Below are 10,662 nucleotides of genomic sequence, written 5' to 3'. Positions count from 1 at the left end.
TTCCCATAGTTCTATAGTGAGATCCCCTCCCTGTACCCCCCAGCCCTGCTGCACCTTCCTCTTTTTTATGTCCTTCCTTTTCCTGGAAAGCATTTTCCTGATTCTGTGACTTAGATACATAATCTTTGAATAAAGTCAGGGATGACAGCCACCTATTATCAAGTGACCAAAATTCTGTATGAGATGACATCGGAACCGTCTCAGTGGCAAGTGAAGAAACTTTGTCTGCAATGAGATGTGTTTAAAAGCTGTTTTTTTTTTTTACCTTTAAACTACTCAATAATGAACCTTCAGGTTCAGCTGGTATGGTCCTTTAACGAGAGGCAGACCCACGGCTCCCCTTTGAAATTTGAATCAGTGTTTCTTTCAGCTGGAAAGTTTTAAGTGTGCAGGGCAATTCCATTCATTATCGACCCCTTAGCAGAAGTCAATGAGTGAGGAGATACGAGCAGGTCTCTGAGGTTGTTTTCTATCATGTCAGCTGTCTGGGACGTCCCTCAACACGAGAGTGTTCAAAAATACTTAAGTGGTTATAATGATGCCTGTATAGTCCAGCTCCTAAAGCAGTTTTATTACATGAGACACATAAATGCACAAAACATAGTGATTAATCAACAAAGATGGGATTTGGAGTTGTATTTGATGGGGCACAGTGGGAAGGTTAGAGAAAAAAAAAAACTTATATTTGTAATTGTTGAATAGCCGATATATGCTCATGAAAAATCTTTTTGTTTTGTAATTGCGAGCGCTGATTCTAACCAGGTGTGATCTAATACGAATCTTCTCTCTGCTGAAGAGAATGTGCCTTCTCTTTCAAATGTTGGAAGGAACTCTGTTTCCTGTCCCAGATAAGGTAATATTTACCTTTCCAGTACCATTTAGTAGTGTAACAGCAACAATGTTATCATTGCATGAATAGTGTCAACTTTCATTTTTTATATATATATACATATGTGTGTATGTATATATATATATATATATATATATATATACACACACATATAACCATTGTATATGTGTGTGTTTGTTTATCATCACATACGGAGAATGAGTCTGTCCCTGCCTTTTCTCACATTAGTTTTGTATTTAAATAGAAATTCTGAATAAAGAATCAAATATACATTGTGTTTTTATTTATTTAATGTGTATTTGTATAGGGACAGGTATGAATCAAGGGCCAGTGTCACGTATCACATTGTTTATAGCAATGAACAGTATATTTAAATGGCAGATAATCGCAGCTAAAAGCAGTAAATTGCCTCAATTGGAGCAATTTAGGAATAATTAAGGTTTAAATATTAGCACAGACCAAGGCGTAGCATTTCATTGCCTATATAGAACAAGGAGAGCTACAATGACAGACATCATTATTTCATAAGGCAGTCATCTGGGATCTTTTTTACACCCCCCTATAGAACTGGATAAATACTGAGAACACTGTAGCTACTGTTGTTATGGTGGTAAATGGGGGATGTACGTGATATATATTGAGTTTTACCTGTATGTTTTCCACGTCATCGCGCTCCTCCCACCACACACAGGCCCCCTTCACCTTGTTGACCTGTCCCAGGCTGGCAAGGTGTACCAGCACTCACGCCTTATTGGCCATAGAGGTATGTGTGCTAAATGTTTGGTTGAATGGATTCACACTGAAGTTATCATCTTATCTAGACATTTGTTTTAAACCTTACAAACATTTTCTTTCACTACAACGGACCAGATCAGAGATCTTGAGAAGCTGCTTTGAGATGACCTCGGATACCTGTGTTGGGGTTTCAACACATGGCTGCTACCTGAGTCCCTGACTATACCTGACTGAATCTGGCTTCCACAGAGAAACATGGTTTACCTATGAGTGCAAATGGTGATGAAGGGACTTTACATTTCAAGTTGTTATTGAAAATTTAATAGTAAATCATTGTAGAATCTGTATTGATCAGTGATGGCAGCAATTTAATAACAAATGTCTTATCAAAGTTTGATGAAGATGTGTCAAAAGGAAGTAAAAGACCATAGGGACTTTGAGTCCTGAGGATAATGAAAGGCTTTAGATGCTATCAGTCACAGGGGTTTTTATATCAACACAACTCAGTGTGTGACAATAAGTGATAAGATGCTCAGAGACAGGAGTCTGGTAGTTATTCTGATCCCAGTTCACAGCAGAGATGCAGCCAGATGCATCAGTGTGATTCGGACTGACAGGGTCATTTCAGTTGTTTCAATTAAAACTAGCTAACCCAGTATATGGCTGGACCATGTCATGTGACAGTAGTCTGCAAATGTAACTTCATCACTGAGTCCCTTAGTTGCAGATGTAGCACTGGCCTGTGGTTGGTCCAGCCAAAAAGAGTCACAGCAAATGTATTAAATTAGTCAAAAATAGATAAATATATATATAACAAAAATGAGGGGTACACAACAGGGTCATGCCAGTGCTAAGATTGATGGGAAAATCAAAACTAAACCAGAAGATATCATTAATCACTGGCCATTTTGGAACAAAGAAACAAGATTTGAGGTCTAATATGAGCACTGCCTTCTTTTTTGGATGACGTGGAGAAAACTCTGACCTCACTTCCCAAAGACAAATCTCCAGGACAAGATCTAGTTGATAACAAACCATTAAAAGTTGCTGCCCCGTTCTCTGCAAGACCTGTTGTGCACTTATTCAACCTGTCTCTGCAGCAAGGGAAGTTTGCTTCAGAATGGAAACATGCAAAAACATATTCTGTTCCAAAAGGTACAACAATTCATTTTACTGCATGCAATAGCAATTCAACCAGGCTGCTCTCATCGCTGAGTAATATTCTGGAAGGAATGATGAGTGATCATATTGGGAAATACATAGAAAATAATCATCTTCTAACCTCATGTCAACATGCAAACCATAGGAGGAGTCCACACCCATGCAGAAATGTATGTCCCTGAGTTATCACATTTATACATCATCTGGATACATGAAGATATATATGAAATACCCATAGTAAAATTGTATATGTACACATATTAAAAATATATATAATTAATTTTATATGGTACAACATGTTGCAAACATAATATTATATTACTATTTAATATATGTATATATATATATATATATATATATATATATATATATATATATATAAGTTTATTAAAAACAACATAAAATTCTTTAGGGTTATATTATGTTTTTCTTGTTAATTTAATCAATTAATGTTAAACATGTCTATCTTCCCATTCTGGTAGTCTAAGATTTTTGGACCTTCTGTATAGAATATCAACATATATTGGCACAGGCTATGGGATGGACATATATCTACATAACATATGTCTAAAATATAAGCATACATACATAAACATTCATATTTGAATGGGCTAGACATATATGTCAATATATGAAATTGTTCCCATTTCTAATGGGTTTTATAATTTTTTACATATATGTTTTTATTTTGTATGTATATACATTTCATATGGAAATTCATTATATGTACTTAGGCTGTATTACATTTGCACATGGGGCAGGCAGCAAGGAATCAGGCTAAAACCCTGAGTTAAAACCCTGAGTTCACTGTGTACTGACTTTGGTACGTAAACGAATCATTTGAGCCCAGAAGTGTAAACAGTATCTTCGGCATTATTCGGCATGAACGGGAAGTGTGGGAAAGGCAAGCGGGTATGGACCGTATGAACAGCCATGGACGACACCGGTGGAATCGAGTCGAGTCGAGTCGAGTCGAGCCAGGACGAAGAGTTACGGTAAGCCCCGAGGGTTAAACACGTATTAGCCAGTCACTACCTGCACTGTTAAAAGCGTACTAAACTCTGTCACACAGTACTCAAGTAAGTTTGTATCACTGTTTAGGATTACAATGCTTTAATTTATATGGGAAGCGTTCAGTTTGGTGACATAAAAAGGCGAGTAAGCGGGAGAAGACAAAAGTTTTTTGTCAGTGTTGGATTAGAATGGAGGTATAACGCTATTTCCTGGAGGAAACTCGATTCATATCGAGCTGGTTAACCTAACAGTAAAAAAGAGTAGTTCGTTTGATTTGGGTCTGCACTGACTTGACACAGCGTGCGCATGGATTGGAAAGTTTGCATCGTGGAATCAGGAAGTCCAGTAAAATGTTAGTCTCACACAGTAACACACTAATCTGTGTCTGCTACTAAGGATTCACAGCTTTGAAAACTGCCTCGTGATGCTCGCTGGACCTCTCAAGCACGCAGTGAGTCGGCTAATAATAAGTGTTGTGTCATAATATTTGGTCTGGTACTTTTGCTGCAGCTATGAGCGCAACTAGTGCTCACGTTTTACTTTATGAGATTTAGTATGTGACGTTGACAGTAAAGGAAAAACAAACCAATCATCAAACCGTGACATTTTTTCCCTGTTTGTGCATTAACTATATACACTGTGTAAAATAATTCAGTGTTTTTGTTGTTTTGATGCTGTTATTCCAGCGTCATTAAAATCCAGAAAGAATCACAAAAACATCTTAACTTTTAGAATAAGTTCCAAACTACTGCATGGCGCGGCAGCCCACTCACCGTCATGCTGTCTGGTAGAGTGAGATGAAGCTACACGGGAATAAAATCCACATGAAATATTAAAACTGAACCTGGTAAATTAAGGGATTGTTGCATTAGCTAACACCAGTGAATGGAGTGTTTTCAACTAATTTCAGCTGACACAGGGGACAGGCAGGGGCTGTGCAAAGACATTTAGGGTCCCAGTGGGTCAGTGTTGAAAAAGGTCACCACCTCCACACCCACTATACTGCCATGCCTCCTCCTGATGTTGGCAAACTAGGCTGTATGACATTTGTATCTCCAAACACGCACACATGCACTTATGTGCAGAAGGATGAAGATATATGTTTAAAAGAGAAAACTGAATAAACCATTCACTTAACACATTCTAATTATCTGATCATGAACTTGAACATTTAGGTCTCATACTTGTGCCTTGCTGACCTGCTTTTGTTGGTGCATTTAACTTTTCTTGTCCAAACCAGTTCTTTGAATGACCACAACAGAGGCTGTGGACACAGCTGATGGCTACTCAGTATTTCGTAGGCAGCTGTGTGTCATTTTTATGTTAGCTTATGCACAAAAGAGGAGATGTGTGGTCCAGAGTTGATAGAGAGTTGCCATTTAGATTGATGTGGATTTGTCTGTTATTAGTAAAGTAATAAAGAGGTGACCACGCAAGTGAGGGAGATAATAATGAGGCTTCAAAAAATTAGAGATATCAAAGGTTGATTTGCCAAAATCAATAATTGAGTACGCTCTGAAAATGGAGATGTGAATAGGAAAAGTAGAAAATAGCAAATGAGCAGGTAGACTGGAGAGCACAAGTCTTGTAGATGACCCAAAAACCATTTGGATGGTGAAGAAAGACTCCATTCATGACAGTACAGCAAGTCCATAATGCTCACCGGGATGTAAGCGGACATGTTTCCCTGTCAACGAGACTTGATGACCATGACTTCAGAGGATTCAGCACAACATGCGAACCCCTGGTAAAACTCTAAAACAGGAAGGCCAGGCTGCGGTTTGCAGAAAGCAGGAATCAGTGGTGTTTGTTGATAAGGACACAAGAACAACTGCCAGGAAGACCAACCGCTTTTTCAGAAAAAATTCAGAGTCATAAATACTTACCCTGCTGGCTCATGGTGTTGAGATCGGACAGCACCAGGAGGTTTTCTTTTGAGATGCTTGTTCATAGCAGTTGTCTGCTGTGGTGCGTCATCTGGAAGTGCAGAGCACCATTTTATTAGGACTTTGGCATGAAGTGATAGTATTGTGTCCAGGAGTGTGAGACACCATGATGAATGGGGATGAAGTTAAGCAGTGTGACACATTGCATCGTTGATTACGTTGATGCGTCGCTCCATCCCTGGACAAAACAAACAAACAAACAAACCCCTATCAAAATGATGAGAAGAGGAAAGTGGAGAGGAAAAAGGAAAAGCTCATGATCCAAAGCCACAACCTCATCTATCAAATATGGTGGGTTTGGTTCAGGTATGGCTCAGTTATGACTTGGGCAAGTATGGCTGCCAGTGGAACTAGCACACTGTCATTTATTGATGATTTCATAGTTGATCAAAGCAACAGGATGGATGCAGAGGTTTACAGGAGCTCTCTGTGCTCAGATTCAACCAAATGCATCGAAAACTCATTGAACGACATTTCACCATTCAGCGGGACAACCATTCTAAAACATACGGCCAACACAGCCAGAGAGCTTCAAAGAGTGGAGGGGTGGATCCTTGAGTCACTCGCCTGATCTCAGTCTGAGCTGCTTTCTGAGGCTGCGGTGAAGTCCTGGCAGATCATCAGAGAAGATACAGTGTGTGCTGATGTCTGTGGGTTGAAAACTTCAGGTAGTCACTGATTGCAAATGATTTACCACAAAAAAAATGAAATGTCAAGCATTTAAGCATTTTGTTTGATTTCAATATTTCATATCTGTCCAATTAGCTTGTAACCATTAAACTATGGGCACTGTGTATTAACAGGGTTATATCTCACACTCAGTTCCTTCAGTATTGACACAGACCCACTCAAATTAAAGCTTGGACACAGAACTGTCTTTAACTATTCAAATACTAATGCTCTGCACTGTGCAGAATATACAGAGTGGGAGATGCTGAGTTTAGTCTGTCCATAAAACTCACAGAGCGTATGAGCAGCATTTTGTTGGTAGACATCTGAGCTGTCCAGCAGTGCAGTGACAACAGGACGTCTCTGTGTTCCCTTTCCCTCAACGTCTGTGGAGTTCCTAAATTACTGTCTAGAAATGTGAAATACAGCCTTCCTCTCTAGCCTTCCCTCGGCCGTCTGATGCGGATGTTGAGCAGTATTTCATCTTAGCTGGCATTTTTTCTGCGTCTTTGCTGTCTAGGGATCATATCAGGAACCTTGGTTTCTGAGTGGCAATATCTTTTTGAATTCCTCTTCAGTTCCTAGTCACTTAACTCTGCTCAGGACACCATCACCAACACTGTAGGCGGCCTCTACAGCCCAGATGTTGCTGCTGGAGGCCGCTTGAGGCAAGGCTTCTATGAACATAGGTGATGTGATTTCCAAGCATAGGATGAATTCAAAGTTGAGACGCTGTGAATCTTTGCCTCTTCTGCAGCCAGGAAATGAATAACAGCAGGGAGGACCTTTTCCCCTGCAGCTCCACTGGGTGTCGGAGAGTTTCTGCAGTTTGAGGATCTGGATTCAGTTTACATTTAATGATCAGATCATTCACAATATTCCCTCAAAGTCAGCTGGAGAAGGTGTGTAGAAACAACTGTTCATGGCTTTCAGTTCTCTCTCTCTCTCTCTCTCTCTCTCTCTCTCTCTCATTCTCATTGACTGTCCAAAGGTTCTGTTTACAACTATGAAAAGCAGCAGCCAAGACACCACACTAAGTGTTCTGTCTGTCTATTGATCTCCTCTCCTCTCTCCGCTCTGTTTCACCGCAGATTTCACCTACACACAACAAGCAGCGCTTAGTTAAGTTAATACATTAATGGGAAAATAAGCCAAATATCATCTTCACATTTGGAAACCATCAGCAGAACCCTAGCAATAATGCACGGTGTTTTTGGAGATCTGGTGATGAAGGTGTTTTCAGCTACAGTGTAAAAAAAAAAAAGGAAAAAAAAAAAGGAAAAAGTGTATCGGGCTGGAGATGCAGCACCACTGATGTTGCATGGCTTTTGCCTACAGGTAGTTTTCCTCCAATACATACATCACTAAGTTTTAATCTCCTCCCCAGTTCACTGTAAATGGATGGATGGATGGATGGATGGATGGATGGATGGATGGATGGATGGATGGATGGATGGATGGATTAGTACATGTAACATAGTACAGTACTACTGTAAGACAAACTGAGTGAGCAGAAAAAGGAACAATCGAATGAACCTCATCACGAGCAGTAAATCCTTCCTGTATGAAACGTGACATCTTCAGCGTTTCCAGGGGTTGTTATTTTAGTCCAGTTTGTGTACATGTGTATGGTAATCCAATGGAACACCAGTGCAGCTTCTCAATCTCTCAACACTGTTTTTTTAAAATCAGTATTGTACCATTTGAGCTGTAGCGCTACTTTGTTTCTATTTCTAGTTCTTCATCCCTGCTGCTTTGTCTTTGTGCAGGGTGACCACCGGATACATGCCTCCTGTCTGTGAAGGAACTCGGCTCTGACAGTGGTTAATCGGTGACCAGTAGGAATGTCCTACTGGTCTGTGGGCCTTCCCCAGGACTCCGGAGACACTCACAGCAACATGGAGCAACAAAGTGGTGAGTAATTCGCCTGCATCTCATCCATCCCTCTATAAATCCTATCACTGCACACGGCCGTTGTTTTGTTGCTGTTAGAAGTATCGGGCAGGTTCAGGAAGGACGTGGCTTCAAACTGAAATGTATTAATGAGTGTAGCGACTGCTGCTCTGCTTAAATTTAGCAAAAACAGAACTGAAACTATGATTGTTGAGAGTGACGGGCCTTATCGGACTGAATGTATGAACTAGATTGTTCTCAGTGAACACACAGGCAGCGTTTTATTTTTAGTCTCGTAAAACTACTAGCGCTGGTTCATTTTAGTACAGTTAGTTGTAGTAAATGATAACAGAGTCAATGATGGACGATGATGGATCACAGTAGGAGATGGAGTGGAGTAGATTAGATTACAGTAGTTGACTCTTTTGACTTTTTTTCCCCCTGTAAAAGGGAAGCTGTCTTGATCTGCTGTTATATTTTGTCTTTTAACTTCCTGTGTACGTCAGAAGTGGGAACACGTCTTGTTGTGTTGGTTCACTTTTTCTGCCTGTGACCATCGGCACCGAACGATAAGCAAAAAAAAAAAAAAATCATATTGTGATTATTTTGACCGATTAAGATGAATTACAATTTTTGTGGGAGTTTTTGAATTTTATTGTAACTGGGGAAAAAAAAAAGCAACAGCAACAGAGGCCAGGTGATGGAGAATACAGGGAAGGACTGGAGGATGGAGGTCTTACGGTGTGGAGGAGGTGGAGGAGGGTGTGGGATCTGGATCTGGAGTCCTGGGACACAGAGGAAAAATAGATGTAAGCAAAAAGTTCATAAACACAAAAAAAACACTCTTGAAAATGTTGAGAAAACAACAAGCTGGCTGAAAGCTTGCTACCACTGTGGTCGCTGAACAATCTGGAGATGAGTGGAGAAAAGGCCAGAGTACTTGTACTGTGGTTGATGAGGTAATGGCTCCAATTGAACAGTGACATTAGGGAGCCCTCAAATTGGGAATTTTTTCCCCATATGTCCCTGCCTATTCGGTAGGGCAACAAATGTGGAGTGATTTAAGCAAAAAGGAAATAATGTACAGTTTCCAACATAACATTTTTCCCCAGTGGCCCACTTGGCCAATAGATCAGAGTTTTAAGCACGTACTCATAGAACTGGAGTTACCTCCACTAGCTACTGTGTCTGTTTCGTGTGCGCTCCGCCCTCTAATGGGCTTCACTGTTGGTTAATCATTGGTTAACCTCTAAACGCTAGCAACTGACGGTGCGAGAGAAAAACCAAAAAACATGTGTCGCGAGGACACATACCTACCACACCAGACAACGACACCACCTGTGCTGTGTCCGTCTCCCTCAGACGACGCCCGAGCACCTGCTCAAAGAGGGTAACCAATGACAAAGCCTGTTAGAAGGCTTCGCACGACGCAGTCATTTTTCAAACGTGAAAAATGCCACATAATTCTCAGCAGGACTTCCTGCTTCTATTTATCACATGTAATAATAAAATGAAAACCTTGGTCTTTGGACTTTTGGGAGAGGGAGAGGGAGAGGGAGAGAGAGAGAGAGAGAGAGAGAGAGAGTGAGAGTGAGAGAAAGAGAGAGAACTTGAATAAAAAAAAAATGTATTTCCATATTTTATTAATTGAGTCATTTATCAAACAAAAATTCAAATCATTGTCTTGCAGCTCGGTCGTTTGTTTTTAGCTTCTTTAAAGTCTTAGAACCACTTCTCTCATGTGTTTTGAATCATAGCAAACTAATAATCTTTGGGTTTTGACTTTTGGTCCGACAAAACAAGAGGTTTGTTGACATCACCTTGGACGTGACAGCTGTGATGGAACTGATCAGTCTAATAATGGATCCACAGGACAGTGTGATAGACTAAACAGAGACAGAGAGAGCGAGAGAGAGAGAGAGAAGAGACGGAAGCTCTGGTGTGGCTCTTAAACAAAGGAGCATCATTCCCACGCTCCCTCCCCTGCTACCCCCCCACCCCCCTCATCCTGTTACACTACCTCCCTCTCCCTGCCTCCCCCGTCCTCCCTCTCTCCTCCACTAATCAGAGGGTTAGAGAGGAGGGAGAACATCCAGGGATGCGTGAGGATGCTGGGTAGAAGCCGCACAGCAGCTGAAGGGAAACCATGAAAAGAGAACAATCAGCTTTATATGTGATGGTGGCAAAAGGAAGAGGGGGATTCGCTTATTCGCTGTAAGCAGGTTAGTAGAGAGAGAGGAGCAGAGGGGCTGAGCTAAACGCTGACTGGAGCCTTGTTTATATGCTGCACATGTAGGACTGACTGAGCCTTAAATGCACTGAGATCTGGCTACAGGAGCGGTTCACTGATATCATATCTGGATCAGTCAGTGCGATCTGAAGATGTGGCTGGAT

Source organism: Seriola dumerili, unplaced genomic scaffold (genome assembly GCF_002260705.1).
Source record: "Seriola dumerili isolate Sdu_G_001 unplaced genomic scaffold, Sdu_1.0 BDQW01000003.1, whole genome shotgun sequence".
Lineage (NCBI taxonomy): Eukaryota > Metazoa > Chordata > Actinopteri > Carangiformes > Carangidae > Seriola > Seriola dumerili.
Note: the sequence above shows the minus strand (reverse complement) of the source record.